General features: G+C 41.6%; 1 protein-coding gene and 1 long non-coding RNA gene across 2 annotated transcripts in view; one reads left to right on the plus strand and one right to left on the minus strand.

Moving 5' to 3' along the window:
• LOC122990146 overlaps positions 1–15,044 on the plus strand; it is a 158,548-nt gene extending 143,504 nt beyond the window's left edge. The window contains exon 2 of the long non-coding RNA XR_006405272.1: positions 14,452–15,044. This is a non-coding gene — a long non-coding RNA (uncharacterized LOC122990146). The remainder of the gene's footprint in view (positions 1–14,451) is intronic.
• Positions 1–16,699, minus strand: part of diaph2 (diaphanous-related formin 2) — a 381,520-nt gene that overhangs the window by 6,321 nt on the left and 358,500 nt on the right. The window lies entirely within an intron of this gene.

Consider the following 16,699-nt stretch of genomic DNA (forward strand, 5'->3'; position numbering starts at 1 on the left):
ACTGGAACAATCCACAAACAGATCTATAGAAATGACAACTCCTGGGGTTTTGAATAAAGAGTGCACTTTCACAATATATAATTCTTTTGAGTGCAACACATTACGTACAATACCTACCGTGAAACCTCTTTAACAAGAGAATATGTAACAACCTCGTGCCACCTTTTAATGCATAACGAAATAAAACATTTTCTGTATACTGTATCTACATAATCATTGCTATTTATTATTATTCTTGCTTATTGTAAATCTGTTTATCTTGCCTTGGGTTTTTGTGGAAAGGTCAGCTTCCTGCCTCTCCTGCACAACGGTTTGTTCACTTTGAATTCATCTATAGTTGAGTATATGTAGGTAAAAGTGTATGTTTTATATGCGGATTTCCTTGCGTACAAGTGAAATCTTTTTTTTCTTTCTAAAATGAAAAGTATATATATATTTGTTATAATAACAGCTGGGGCTGCAACTAACAATTATTTTCTTGATTATAATGGTGAAAAATGGTGATCACCGTTTCCCACAGCCCAAGGTGACGTCTTCACAACAGCCCACAACCCAAAGATATTCAGTTTATTGACCTAGAAGACTAAAGAAACTAGAGGAAGCTGAAATAAGAGAATTTGGACATGTGTTTCTTTAAAAAATGACTCAAAAGAATTAATCGATTATCAAAATAGTTGCTATTTAATTGAATAGTTTGGAACTAACAGATTAATCAATTAACTGTTGCAGCTCTGATAACAGCTGAAACAAAGGTACCAAAGGCTCCTGTTTACAAAGCAGCATGTTAAACCTGATGATCTTTTGCAATCAGCTCCCAAAGTATAGCTGTATTGACACTAATATAAGCACTTAACAAGAACACACTCTTGCCTGCTTTAATATATGAAGAGGCAGCGGCAGTATGCTGCGTAAACTGAAAACAGTGCAGACCATTAGTGTGACCACTTGTTGAAAGCCTACAGGAACATATAGATGTATAGCAGGCAGGCAGCTTTTTGTGGAATAACAAATGAAAAGTGCCCTTTTGGGGGTAATTGTGTCTTGCCTAACTGCCTGAATACATGGGAAAGCTTTCGTCAAAGACTTTGCAAAAAAAAAAAAAAGGGGAGAAAAACTTCCAGGAAAATGCATCTCCCATCAGAGGATTCTTGAACCGAGAGCTATTGGCTTCTCATAAAGACTTTTCTGTTCCCATCTTCAGGTGCATAAAAGCCCATCTTTTCCCACCCCACATCAATCTATCACAACAATTGAACAAACAGCAGCCATTTCTACTGGGAGAGAAACATTACTATTAGCCTCTACTGAATTGAACGCTTCAAGCGCACGCACACACACACACACACACACACACACACACACACACACACACACATACATACACGGACAGACAGAGAGGGAAACAAAGTGAGACTGGGGGGAAAGCAGGAGAGATCTGCACAAAAGACAAACTACAGTTTTTTGGAGCACTGATTGCAACTCTTTCTACTCGCATTGGTTTTGATGGCTTCTTTACCTGCTTCTCCCAGAGGCGACTTCTTTCCGAGTTACAGTAGGCACGACACAGAGGAGCACAAGAACAGGAGAAGAAATTGACAAAAGAAGAGCAGGTATTCCATGTTACAGCAGGGAGATGTTGGCGTACCAGAACTAAATTAAATGCCGGTTGGCACGGTTTTCAAAATGTTACTAAATGCACTGAGGATTTCAATGAGGGTGGGCAGATGGAAGGGGAAGTGACTAACACACACACTGTATCTATTCCTCTCTCTCTCTTTCTCACACACACACACACACACACACACACACACAGAAGGAAATACATTGTCGCACAAGTGTTCAAGCGAAGCACAGAGAAACGGCTCGGTGCATTGCTTTGAGGAAATTACACGCACTCCTTCTGTTTCTAACACACACACACACGCACACACACAAGCATATCCTTGCGTGTATATCATGATGATCCCTGCCACAAGGGAGAGGCTCTGAATAAGACAAGGGTAATAGGAGGAGGAGAGGACGCCAAGATTACTAAACAGCTAAAGCAAAGGCCTTAAGCCGGCGCAGTCAACTCCAACCTTCTCCTGACTGTTTGGAGGGCCTCCAGTGAGACGTCATTTCATGTTATGATAGACGATAGAGGCACACTTTTCCTTGTGGATTCCCCAAAAGAGATTAAATATCATAATGACTTTTGTGTTACTGTCATCTTCGGCTAATTACCCGGAATTACATCATGATAGGGCTCTATGATCTGCAAAAGAAGCAAAAGGCTGCCAGTCATCTATCAAAACACTTTCAGCATGGGATACTTTGAGGAATTACCTTTCAGTGGCCAGTATAAACAGGAAGACTTTTGGAGGGATTATGGTGCGTTAGTTAAATATCATCTGGGTAGTATCAGAGTCTGGGCTAACATCTAAACATGGCACTCGCATTCATCAAGGCCACAATAACAAGGTCAGGTTCACATAATCGCCAATCATGTGTGTGTAAATAGCTGCAGAAAGCACACAGGGTGCATCATAAGGCAGGACTGGAGCTGAATCTATTGTGCTATATCTTTCCGAATCATGCATTCACTGCCTTTTACACTAAACAAGTGAGTAAGAACACGATTTCTCTGACATGTCACTCCCTTTGTCTAATTCTCTCCAAGTGTCGCTCTGCACTTCATATTTTAATGGGCTAAAACATAATAAAGGTGATTAAATCTCTGCTCTCCGCGCATCAACATGTTGTGTTTGCTTCACTGTCGACTAGGAGAGAGCGTGCGCAGCACCAGCAACAGCCGCAACCTTCTATCACCTCTTTTCATCTCCTCCACCTCCCTTCCCCCTTCCGCTCTGCCAGCCTCCAAGCTACAGAGTAATGGAACTCCCTACACAGAAACAAGATACGGTGTATAAATGGGATGCAGAGGGAGAGAAGCTATTTCTTCCTACTGAAAGTTATGGGCCAGGTATAGCAAAACTACAGTTGTGGCAAACACAGCCCCTCGTTCAGTGGTAAGAGTAATCACCCCAAACAAGGAGCAGGGGAGGGAAACAAATAGTGCAGCTAAAGAAAAGGTGAGTTCAGTTGTGGAGAGCTGGGGAAAAAAAAGGGGGGGGAAGGACGATGGGGATAGTGGTTTACAGGAGAAAGTGTGTCAGTGACCCTTTTCTATCTGATGTTGTTAGTCACTCATTGATTTATAACAAGTAGCTGAAATTTATACCAACTAATGCATGGTAGGAGATAAAAGGATTAAAAGTACAACCAGCTTTCTTCCTGCTACATGTTCCTGCTTGTTGTTTTTGTGTTTTTTTAACAGAATAAAAAAAAGCATATTGATTTAAAACAATTTTCACTGACGTTTTATGTCAACATGCATTCAAAAGTTGCTCATCACAGTTTACAGTGAAACAAGTGTCATCCTTCTTTTAATAATAACATGACAATTTTGATTTGAGGCATAATTTCTCTAATAAGTCAAAAAAACAAAACACACAGCAAAAAAAGTGACTTTTTAAACTACAGTAATGGTTGCATTGCAAATGTTTTTTGGTATAAGCTATGTATCTCAGTGACCTCCATTAATGGCAAAATATTTTAAATGTCACTGCTTTCAAATGTAGCATTATCATCACTAATCCCACTCCAGGAAAAATAATACTAAAACTGCGTACACAGCACGTTTCAGTGTTTAGGCTGCTGTGTTTGGTGCACACAAGCTATTTAGCTGACTCCATCACTGATTACCTGTTTTTTTAATCAAATGTTTTATCTAATTTACTCTATTGATATATCCACTTTCTCTCATTCTGCCACACCAACATTTTCAGTTATTGATTTCCTATATGTCCCAGAATGACTTTCAAAAATTCCCTGGGTAATAAACCTGTTTCGTCTGTGATCCTCATAGTCCAATCACAAAGCCTCATGCTACACCGCGTTACAATCTATGTGGGTTTTTTACAGAAAGTGTTATCTGTGACTCTTTTCAAGTTTAATAATAGTAGATAAAATGCATTTACTGTGAAACGTTCTTGTGAATTACCTTTAGACATTTAGTATCGCCTAAATGAATTGAATGTGCGAATGTCAGAAGATCTGAGAGTGAGGGGGCTGGAATCCGGTGCCTGATATGTTATGGTGTGTTTTGTCAGTGTGCCATAGCAGGCAGAAGCGATCAGAATGGCATGACAGAGGGAAATGCCTAAGACAGGCCTGGATAAACATGCTGAGGCAAGATACTGACACCCACACTCTGTTTCTCTCTTGCTTGTACACACTGTCTCGTCCGTCTTCTCTACTTTTCAATTTTCCCCCTTAATCCCCCTTATTACTGACATTACCACCGGTGTTTACTACAAAAGTCTGGCCACTTGTGATTTTAAAACACAGAAAAAAGCAATCTAAACACTCGCAACAAATTTTTTAACTTGAGACGGACACTAAATCTCATAGTATTCAGATATGGCATGCATGTATACGAGTTCACGTTGCTGCTTGACAGTTTGTATACAGAATTAGGAGGTAAAGTGAGTTTAACTGACAGTCTGTTGAGATAAACGGTAACGAGGAGAGGTTTGCAGAGAGCAGGGTGGTCATAACACATGCAATCAGTTTTGACAGAGCAGGGATGTGGTTAATCTTTCCATGCCTCTATCACCACTCTATCTCAGTGGGTACTGTGATGTGCATGCTTGGCAATACCGGCGACTGACCCAGATAGTGAATACAGCCATTCTTTCCCCCAACAGCATCTCACGACTTTCCCTCCTTTGGATTCCATTTAAGTTCCAGACTCCCTTTAACAAAAACTGGACTGTACACTGTCAGTCAAAAAAATGGCATCAGGGCTGATTCTTTTGCTACAGGCCATGTTTACCACTTTTCCTTTCCTTATTGCAACTAGCCCAATCTCTTCTCTGGATGCTCTTCTTGTCAGACATACAGTATTGTGCATAAATGCAGCGTGTCTCTTCATCATGCTCCCAAATATAACATAAAGTGCGCACTATCCCTTAACAACCCTGCTGAAAGGAGCTTGGTCTGAGAGTAATATCTTCTGACTGCTTGGCACAAAATATGTTTCAGGAGAGTAGGAAATCGCTGCACGTTTGTATAAAAATGCTTATTTTTTCAGAGGGAAGAAAAGTACTGGTGTATCTTCTCAGTAGGGAAGCTCTGACAGGTTTCTGTTAGGCACAAAACAGCGGGAGAGAAGAAAAAGGGGTTTTGCGTGTGTGCATGTAAAAACCTGTATGCACTATATGCACTTTAAGCTCCGCATGAATCTATGTTGGAATCTCAAAAAAGAAAAAATCCATCGTTCTCCTTGAAACTCGGCTAACATTTGTTAGATTTTTGATTGAAAACAACAAGCCTGACAGACTACTGGTAGCACCGATTCCTCATTTTGCCCCTCAGGTTCAGAAATCTCCTTAACATATCTCTGCTGGACTTGATTCCTCAGTCACGGAACAATGCCTCTTGGCATTCTGGGATGCAGCAGAGGCGCACACAGCCCAAATGAACAGTTATATGAAAACACTTTTACGATTGATCAGCGCCTGAGGCAAAACTCCCATTCAAGATTTTCCTCTCAGCAGTAATGTTTCAAGAGACAGACTCCAACCTAAGTATAACCATGGAAGAAAACAAATATCTTCTGTAACAGTGGTTCTCAAATTTGTTTGGGTACTGGACCCCCTGTATAATTTGAGAGGTCCTGAGAACCCCTTGCCACCATGTGGAAAAAAAAAACCTAAAACAATTTGACAGAAAACATTAGGTTCATTGAAGGAAAAACCTACATTGCTTTATTGGAACACCTTGCAAGTCAAGAGTTTTCCACAAAAGAGGCCTGCCTCTAATACAAACCTGCTACCTTCTGCAGCTGAGGTAAACAAAGGCCCCGGTCACTATTTGAGGAAACACGGTGTGTCTGTAAAGGCCATAGAATCTTTTTAAAATATACATTTTATTATTTCCTGAAACTTTTAAGCATTGCCCACCTGTTTGCCTGCTGTTTGAGTTTACTTTACACTTTGATATTATCTCCTTGACTTGGCAACACAACACAGAAGTATCCAGTATAGGCTTAGAGGTCTAGTGATATAAGGGGGTGCAGTACAGTACATTATGTGCAGCACAGGGAGCAGGAACAATTCTCCCCTACATCTTAACATGAACTCCTTGTTTTGTTTACAACTCTATAGTTGATTTTATGTATGGAGGGTGTCCAAGTATACACTCTAGACTTCAACTTCTGATTTGGGGCTTCACCAGCAGCCCGAGACTATGACCAGAAGGCATGCAGGAGACACGGAAAGCACAGATGGGTCTTGTAGCAGAAGCCCGGGTTTCACAGGCCTGAGCCAGGGGAGGGAGTAATCCATCAGGCCAAGGCACACTGTTGCCTAGGGGGGCCAGTCACTGATCCTATAAGACTGATTGGGCCTCTGTGGGGGGCCAGACCCCCTGACTAGACTGACATCAGTGTCTGGCTTGCTCCACCGAGGTTTGATCTGAACTGGACTGAGCCAAAGCAGTGACCTGCTTCCGTTTGGATACTGTGGAGGGAGCTATCTAGATCACAGATAATATTCTGCAAAAACATGTTGTATGAAGTCAGGAAAAAAAATGCTGCCTAAAGTTTAGATCCATATTTACAATCTTAAATAAAACAAATTCCAAAAACAAATATCAAAATAGGTCATCCTTCTTCAATAAAGGATTAATATCCCCTGTTCATATATTTAGCCTAATGTCAACTGTGGAACTGATATAACTCTATTACTATAATTACATGGCACTGTTGTTAATACAATGTAAAACTTTTGATGAAGTGATAAGAATCTAATTACTTTATCCTACACTCATCTGAGTTGAAGAGGTCAGAGACGGCATCAGCCAGACGAGCGGATGGAACCTGCAGGAGCCAAGGCAAGCCGCATGATTGACAGGTGAATGAGTAGACAGAGAGATAGTTAGACAAATGGAAGCTAAGATATAGTTTGACAGACAGATGGGAACGTAAATGGATGGTTTGGCAGCATGATAAGGTAAATAGGCTGATGAATCACCAAACAGATGTGGGAGGAGGAAGGAAGAAAATAAAAGAGAAGAAAAGAAAAGAATGCCCGCCTGCAGACAACAAAAGATAGGAAGCCAGATAGCCTGATAAACACAGATGGATTGTGTTGATACACAGAGAGGTGGGGCAAGATCGATAGATTGTTTTATTCTATTTGCTTGGCAAACTGGAGATTTGATGTGGCTGGTATCAAGGCGATCTGTTTCTGACGACGCCAGGCGTGACTGTTACAGATGGCGAGATAGCGACACATCTCAATCTTTGGCTAGCTTCAGTGCAGCCTGTCTTAGCTGTAGTGCTAGCACCACTTTCAGCAGTGTCACCACTTCTGAGTGTCATCAAAAAGACTGTGTTTAATATATCATCTCCTATAAATCCATATCCCCCACACAGGATCTCACATCTCAAGCGTGGGTCTAAATTAGTGAGCACGAATCACAATTAAGGTTGCCATGGGGTTGGCGAGGAGCCGCGGCACGGAAGGAGCAGGGACTGGATGTCTCAAAATGGAGAAAGGCTAGGATTCTTTGCTTCTACTCAGATTTGAGCAAAACAAAATGGATGCCCTGACAACCCGACGCCTCATTACTGCTGCTTGCGTTTATCATGTCAAAATGGAAGACAAGGGTATGTGAAGTTTAGAGGAAAGGGCTCTCCTAGTTAGAAAGGTGGCTTCTCTCTGTGGCTGCTTGAGGGACATGGAGGTGCACTGCAACAGCCTTGATGAGTGTTGCAGGGCTTATAATAGACAGGAAAGGCCCAGAAAGCATGCCCTTTAGAGGTGCAGCATCTCTCACTGTCTGACAGCTTACAGGGCCTAGGCTCCACAATGACACCTTCACAGTGCGCTCAAGATGACACACAAACACGCACGCTCACAGGTGCATAATGCTCAGACACATATTTCTCCGAAACACAAATAAGTTTGGCAGCACATGCGCAGAATTATGCACGTGCACACACACACACTCGCGGACACGCATGCACACACTAATCCATTTGCAATGTGGAGATAATACATGACAAGTGGAATCTCGGCATCATGCTGACAGTATTAATACTTATAGAACAAGCTGGGCTATAAAAACATCCTGCATTCACTCCAAGAAGGGGGTTATGGAAACAAACATTTGTTTGTGCCATGTTAAGGAAGCAGTACAACTCCCTCACTGTGAACAAAAAAAAATAGCTAAAGCCCCATCTCTAGGAGTAGTGTTGGATTTCTGTCAAAACCAGATAGCAGGTAAAGAAAATATATAACCACAGGGTTGTTCTATGACCAAGAGTTTGCAATATGTGCATCGATCCAAGTGTACAAGGAAGGGGATCAGCACTGTCCACCGCAACTCGAGTCTTTTTCATATTATTATTTTTCTTATTATTGTTACACCCCATGGTAGCAGAAACAATCAATGAGTTGATCAACAGAAAATGTATTCCTAACAACTTTGAGAGCTGAATCATTTAAGTCATAGGTTGAGCAAAAATGACAAACATTTGTTTATTCCAGCACCTCAAATGTGCTGATTTGATGCTTTTATTTGTTTTACATAATTGCATATTGAATTTCTGGACTGTTTCACTATTTCCTGACATTTTATATATCAAAAAATTAATCAGTTAATTGAAAATTAATAATGAGAGTAATTGTTAGTTGCAGCCCTTCTATATTATGTTGTAGAATAATCATCTGGTAAATGTAAACATTCATTGTAAGTGTTGAAATTCAAACACCTACAAAGATTCACATTTTTGAGTGATGTATTGCTATTTGCAATTCTAACACACACGGTCCTTAAATAATCTTCTCACAGTAAATCCATCAGATTAAGGTTTAGAAGTTAGAGATATAGTTTAGACAGTTTACCATGAAGTTACTGTTTTGTCATAGACAGTCTGGTTCAATAGAGAATTTTCTCCTTAAAATCTGCAACTGGTTAGACAGCTTCTACAAGTTTTCCAGCAATAATCCAAGCCGCCATCCAATCTCAGGATTCTCTAGGACCACTGAAGCCTTACCCAAGTTAATAAAACATGGTGTTGTGTGTTATTTATTTATTAATCCCCTTTTTGATGTGTCCCAGAGCGCACGGAGAGTGGTGGTGGAGATCATAGAAGGCCCTGCAAGCGAGCAGCGTTACGCTTTTCCTCCATGCCATCACCATCAGACCCATTTGGCCATGTGAAGATGCTCCCTTCTGTTCGCATGGGGGGGTACAGGGTGGGTGTGCATCCAGAAAGACTTTTCACTTTCTCTTTTAATATAAATCATTCATACTGAGAGATGCTCCCTCATGTACACAAAACACCACAACCCTTCCTGTGATGGGCTACACTTTGCTACCTTCATGTTTTTGCTTGTGCATCGCCTGTGTGGCTGTCAACGTGAGTTTTGGTGTACAAGAGTTAAAGTAGAGGTGGTAGACGCAGAACATATATAGACATACTGTCTAAAAAAAAAGCAGCTGAAATGCAACTTCTCTCAACCTTTACATCACATCATTTAAACTTCACCATAGCTTGCTGAAAAAACCTCCATAATTGTCCGTTTATTTCAGTATTTTGTGGTTATTCTCACAGGAAATTAATTAAAATTCTATAGCTGTACAGAGGTAAAAAAAAAAAAAAAAGCTTTGATAGAATGAAAGCAATTTATTCACCTTTAAAAACAAGGTTGTATATGCTGTGCCATAAACTCAATTGCAGTCATGTGCTAGAGTAAAAAGAAATTCATCTATCTAACTACATCTGACAGTCACTGTCTATTAGAGCTCTACGGTGTTCACAACTTGAATGGATCATGTGGGTGTGTTTCTGCAAGTGTGATTTCGTGGATATATACATTATGTGCTTACACCTATGTGTGTTTGAGCATGTGTGCTCACATCCCAGCAAGGTTGTAGGTTTTTTTTTTTTTTTTTTTTTTTTTTTAACCGCCTGCAGGTTGACTACACATACCCACAGACCAAACATCTCAAGCGACAATGGATTCTGTGTGAATGAAAAATTAATCTGTCGCCTTCACTTATTCATCAAGGAGGAAGATTTTTCTGCAGGGATGCCCTCCAGAGATGTGGCGCTCACATGCCATGCGGCCTGCCGCCACTTTACCCACAAGGTTTTCAATAAAACAAGCAAACAACACAATTCCAACACCTATAAATAAGTGAACGTTCCTGAATAAAGTGCTGTACACAGAGCCCCTCACTGAGGCCACTCATCACACTTTAATGGGGCCTGTGCTGGGCAAAGTTATTTCTCTCCTCTCTCCCTTGCTCCTTCTTTCTATCTTCCTCTATCTTTGAACAGAATGAGGGAGCAAAGTCAATGAAGGCAGTTGAAACAGGAGAAGCGGAGGTGCATTCAGATCATCATCATGCCATCACCTGGCTCAACACTGGTTAAGATACAGCACTATCTGTTTCATGATTTATGAGGCTATCAGCATGCCGCTTTCCACCCCTCTCTCCCTCCTTCTTTCTCTCATCTCTTTCAAGCACCCACAAGAAAACACAAACACTTACATGCAAGCGCACACACAAACTCCTTGAGTTTCCTTCCCAGTTATTTTCCCTCTTTCTGGAGACAGGTTGTTCACAGCAGTTTGAACATTCAGAGTGGTGGCTCGCCAGATGCTTGGGCGTCTGTCAACGTGGTGCTATTGTTAGTTAGTTTTTGATGAGATTTACATGGCAAAAAAGCCATCAAATAAGATATACTACTGAGAATACGAGAGGGGATCACACCTAATCCGCACACCTGCGTCTTGGCAGTGCTAAGTCTCTTTTCCATCCAGACTGACACACACGCACACGGATACATGCAACCACCCGCCCACCCCCACGCAATCAAGACTGCAAACTTAGAGCGAAAATCTGGGAGTTACACAGCAGCTTGAGTCTGATTTAGATGTGGGTTTTCCCGGGGCTCAAAGGCTCACAATTACCATACTTGTTGAAAAACTAACACACATAGAGCACATGAGTTAAATATATTGAGCATGCACACACATAGCAGCATTACACTCGCTAAGATCTTTTCTATCTTGTCTTATGGTCCTTTTCCATAACATGAACTAAATATTTCCAAAAACTGGGAAATTTTACTTGTATTTCGACTGAAGGAAACATCTAGTTGTGGTTCTTGTTGTTGTGAATAATTACATGCCAAATAAAGAGGTTACTTTAGGTTCTATTAGCTAATATGCCTGTTCGGAAGTTTGAACAACTGACATGAATGCACTGAATAAACTTTTAGCTTCAGATTTCCTTCTTTTTTGGGACTATTTGGCTGCAAAGACCTATTATGCCTTTTCTCTCCCTGACTGATGTGCACGCACACGCACACACACACACGCACACACACACACAAACACACAGACAAACTGCATTTCAAACTTGTGCTGATTAGAAAAGAACTGGGTCACTTGTGCCCTGGCTAGTGGCACTTTCTACTGTGGCCCGATAAGCCCCTTGGTTACCCAGAATCCCTTGGCATCCGTGTCAGATCCAGGGCCTGCGGCAACACACCTGTGTCCACACTTCTTCACTGGGATCAATTAGCATTAAAGTTTCAGAGCTGCTCTCCTACAGTGTGGACAGTGTACACTGGAGGGATACAGCTTGAGAACAGCAACAGAAAGAGACTGACAGAGACGTGAAGAGATAGATAGATGTGTAGACACACATAGCAGTCAGATGACCACACACACACACACACAATCATTCCTCCGGCCCTTAATCCTAAAGAAGCTATATTTGTAGTCTGTCTTTTGTCTTTTTTAATGTGAAGACCAATGAAAAAAATGACAATTTACAAAAAATATAATCACTGAAAAGTTCTAAAGCTAATAAATTAAGAAAGTACAAAAACTAACACACAAACCCCATGCTACACGCACACACACACACACACACAATGCAATACACATAATATTCTGCCCAGACTAATACGAGAATGCTTTACATATTCGGCTGTATTTTACGACTGTGACTATAGACCATTTTGCACAACTGTATCTTGTGTTTTTTTACTCCGCTCACAATCTGACAACAGAACTTGTTTTTCTGTAACAGTTTTTATAATATCAACATCTTTTTGGCAGATTTCCAATTCCTTCAAACACAACTGGACTCTAAAGGGGTCATCTGTTCAAACTTGCAGCATATATCTTTAAAATTCTGTCTTATCCACCCACAGGTTAGTGTTGTTTTTTTAACCTTTACTTTTTCAGAATGTGGCTGTAGACATGTTTTATATGAGTGTCTATCCTCCCAGTGAAGCAACAGAACATGCCAGAGCTCCCATTTCCCATTTCTTCCCATTTTCCACGAAGCATCACATAGTTAGTCACCAGCAAATAGATCAACAACAAGTAGTCAACAAGTAGGTGGTAGCATTTGTTTTGAAGAGACTGTACAATCCTGGGGCTTTCACCCTGGGGGGGCTTTCCCACCACTGTGTGTCAGTTTACAGTGAGCATGGATGTGTTTGTCTGTGTGTTCAGGCCGGTGTGTATGTGTGTGTGTGAGTGCCACAGAGGAAAAAGAGCACTGAGGGCAGCTGTACCTGCGCTGCCTCGTGGTTGTCTCTTGACAGTGCCCTTCACATCACAGCAAGGGCCTGGACATTGGATCTGACAGAAGTGACCTCTGTGCCACATCACCCTCACAAGACACACAAACACATGCCTGCACACAAACAGACGTGCCCAGCACAGACAGACAGATAACACACACGCACACGCACACACACACACCTGGCAACTCACTGGCGTTTATGAAGACACGACACTGACTCAGACGGAACCATGGTGGCACACATGAGGAAAAAAAAATACATATGATATACATACAGTGGCATACAGATTCATTCAAACACATTCATATGATGAACAACCACAAACTGCACACTGCACTACCCCCTCTGGGCTGCTTGGCACCCAGCCCCCTTGTCAGACGGCTATCAATAGGGATTCCAGCAGAGCAACTGCTAGACAGCATGGGTAAACAAAGAGGGGATGAAAAAGGAGCCTGAATCAAAGGCAGAGTGGGGACCCTGTTATTCTCCCTGAGCAGGAAATCATTTGCTGGCAATTTATGACTCATTTTAAGCGTTTTGTGTGTGTGTGTGTGTGTGTGTGTGTGTGTGTGTGGGTTGTGTGTGGGGGGGGGGGTTGTTTGACACATATGTAGGGATGTGGAAGTGGGATGAAGGGAGCTGGGTTTGGTGGTAAACTTTGCCTTATATATTTAAAATGTCAAGCCATTTGTTCTTTACAATGCTGCTATTTCTGGAGAATTGTTGGCTAATCAGAATTTGTGTTGCATGTGTCAAACAGAAAACAGTAATTGATGGTATTCAGTACAGCACAATTCAGCGTGATTGATAGGGAGTGGAGGAAGTACTGAGACTTGCATTTTTTATCCCTCTGTAAATAAACAATACGCAGCGCTTGTGGTGTGGAATTCAGTGGAATGATTATTTCATTTGGCATCTCTTTCCTAAACTCTTCAATCAATACTGTACTAACATAGCCACCTTTTTCAACTGATTAGCCTTATCTTAATCCCCATAAACACAATGTCATTACAAGTAAATCCATTTCCTCAGCAGTCTATCCACCAGAGACGTATTTACCTGGCCTCCCCTAGGCCTAATTGAAATTAAGTTAGGTGACCTTTGGGGTGCCTATAGGTGCCTGCTTGTTCCACTAGCCCCGTACCGTATTTCATTTGCAAGAACCTCATAAATCAGCTTGTTGAACTGGTCCGTGATGATGGTCTCGACCTTTCTCATGACATTTCCAAATGGCCACATCCTCTACCTAGGATCATGGCACCATGAAAGGCACTCAACCATGGTATATGAAGATGAGAATGAGTCCACTACACCAAGCACAGGGGAACAAATAAACCACTGGCATTGGGAAATGGCACTGACTATCAAAAGTGCTGTTCTGTGTGCACGGCTTCGAAAGAGACAGTTTCTCGCTGAAAACACTGCACATTCCAAACACATTGAGAGTATGTGAAGAATGCCTCTGACTCTGAGAATACTCAGTCAAACACATTTACAATACACTCTTGAGCAATGTGAAGAAATGCTTTAGATTTTCTAAGGACACTATCTACAATACGTAGGTTGAAAGAAAAAAAAAAAGCCTTATCACTGAGGCCAGGTGGGTTTACATGTTATTCAGTAAAGCTCCCTTTGAAGAAGATCCTCATTGCAGAGTATCTGTGCAGTTCTAAAGTGGCAACAGCATAAACTCAGTTCCCATTCTGTGTTTCTGTGCATGTACTATGTATAGTCTGCTGAGGCAATTCTGTATGTGTGTGTGTGTGTGTTTGTGTGTACTGCAGGGAGAGAAGTAAAGGTCCACTTGTGACAAGCCTAGTGGGAATAGCAACATCTGGTGGACCGGCTGCTCCTCTGGTTAACATGCTCCTCCTCAGTGGCCCCCGACGACACACACCCTGGTAGCGCATGCACACACATGCACAGGTACATGCGGATCCATACACATGCATATGGACAACAACAAAGTCAGGTGCATGTACATATGCACGCATGTGTGCAAAACACACACAAGCACAGTTTCCCACCATAGTTATTCTTGTCATATACTTTTAAAGTAAATCCACATTCTGTTCATCTTGTGTAAATAATGGGCCGTCGTGTCAACAGACTCTGCATCATTATTACACTGGAGTGAGGTATAAATAGAAAGCCTATCATTCATGGATTGATGCTAAAGAGCAACTATGTCCAATTTGCACCAGATGCTCTTCTGAGCCGAGTTAAGCTTGCATTATTGCTGATGGAAAATGTCATGTTACTGGCAAGGTGAACCCTCTCCACTCCAACCCCAGTTCTTGATGTAGCTTTGTATGGATTTGTGCTGGCTCACTCTCATATCCATCCTGTAATTGACTAAATAAAGAGCTGCACCTTACTTTTTTTTTTTTTATCATTCTCACTCTCACTTTCACACTCAGACGTGTGTTTTTAAACTCATAACTCTGCTCATGTTCAGTGAAATGTCATTCGTGCTGCATTGGATGGAACTTGGCATCAATTAACAGTTCCTTCACCTTTGTTAACTAAGTAATTTTATAGGCAGAGGTCACATTACCGCTGTGTGTGTAGTCGTGTAACGGAAGACGACAGGACGAGTGGGTCACTACTCTTTCATGAAAGGTTGAGTTATTTGATAGAAGTGGCAGCAGTCTTAGTGGAATGATTGCTCACTGCCTCCAGGGCTGGCATTTGGTGCCCTAGGTGAGATTTTGGACTAATAACTCCAACCGCCCTTCACTTCCTTCCTCCTCCTCTACACACACACACACACACACACACACACACACACACACACTTGTCCTATGCCTCTGAGGACCAAACATGTATTTTTGAGTCAAATCCTCTAAACCTAACCACTACCCAAGAAATAACCTGAATATACTTTGATCAAAAAAAAAAAACAACTCCCCATTTTCTTCTACTCCTAACACCATCATGAGCATATTTGGGCCTCCCAAAGATAGTAAGAGTACGTGGACACACACACACCCTCACACACCTGATCTCCAGCTTTTCTGCAAGCTGCAGCCAGGTCTCACTGGAGAAATACTCGGAGGGGGGTGTTGTGTGTGGCGGAAAGAGACTACACTTCCTGAATGACCCTGCCAGCCTGAGGAACACTCAGCTGGTCTCCTGCCAGGGCCTCAGCACCCTTCCTTCACCAATCTATGTAATGACCATGCTAATGATGGTAAAGCAGCCGGTACTTCAGAGAGCAGTAATTTAGACACTGCTAATGCTATTGCCAGTGCAGTTGTTCTATGGCAATGATATCAGCCACTCAAGCAACCAGTGGTTTCTTTGTGGAGACATGACAGAAGTAGATAATTAGACAAAGAACATGTGCACACACACTTTCACTAACTCAAATGGAAAAAAAAGAAGAAGAGAGAACTTTGAATCCAAACAGAAAACACCACTCCAGACTTATTGTAAGTGCTGTTTCTCATGGTTGAGAAAAAGAGTTTATTGATTTTCCTTTTCAGAAAAATAATACTGAAAGGAACATAAATAAAAGCAAGAAAACTAGAGAATGTTATGGATAAGAGGAGGGTTGGTGAAAGGCATCAAGGAAGAGAAAAAATTGGCAAACATGAAAAGGCTTTTTAATGTTATTGGGAAACAGTGGTGAATAGAGAGTCTGAACTCTTGGAATGAGGGGCTATTTTTACACCCAGTGCTCATATGAGAATGTGTGGAGTGATGAACCTGTTGGATATGCATCGATTTGCCCAATATTGAACAACACAAGTAGCATCTAAGTACTTTGAGCACCAACCCCCTGTAGCTGACCATCACACACACCCTAGACCCAAATTGATGAATCTCACCAGGTTTCCCTGTGCTTATCCATCTGCTGTCAATCATTTCCACCTGCGAGTAGAAGTTTGTTTGTGTGCATATGTGCAATTTTGTGTGTAAAGCTGCACTGGAACAAATAAAAGACACGAGACAGCATGATCTAATAGTGTGGAAGGAGAACACATGGACATACAGTGATTAACAATGATGCAAAAAGCACTGATCTAA

The sequence above is a fragment of the Thunnus albacares genome, chromosome 10 (genome assembly GCF_914725855.1).
Source record: "Thunnus albacares chromosome 10, fThuAlb1.1, whole genome shotgun sequence".
NCBI lineage: Eukaryota > Metazoa > Chordata > Actinopteri > Scombriformes > Scombridae > Thunnus > Thunnus albacares.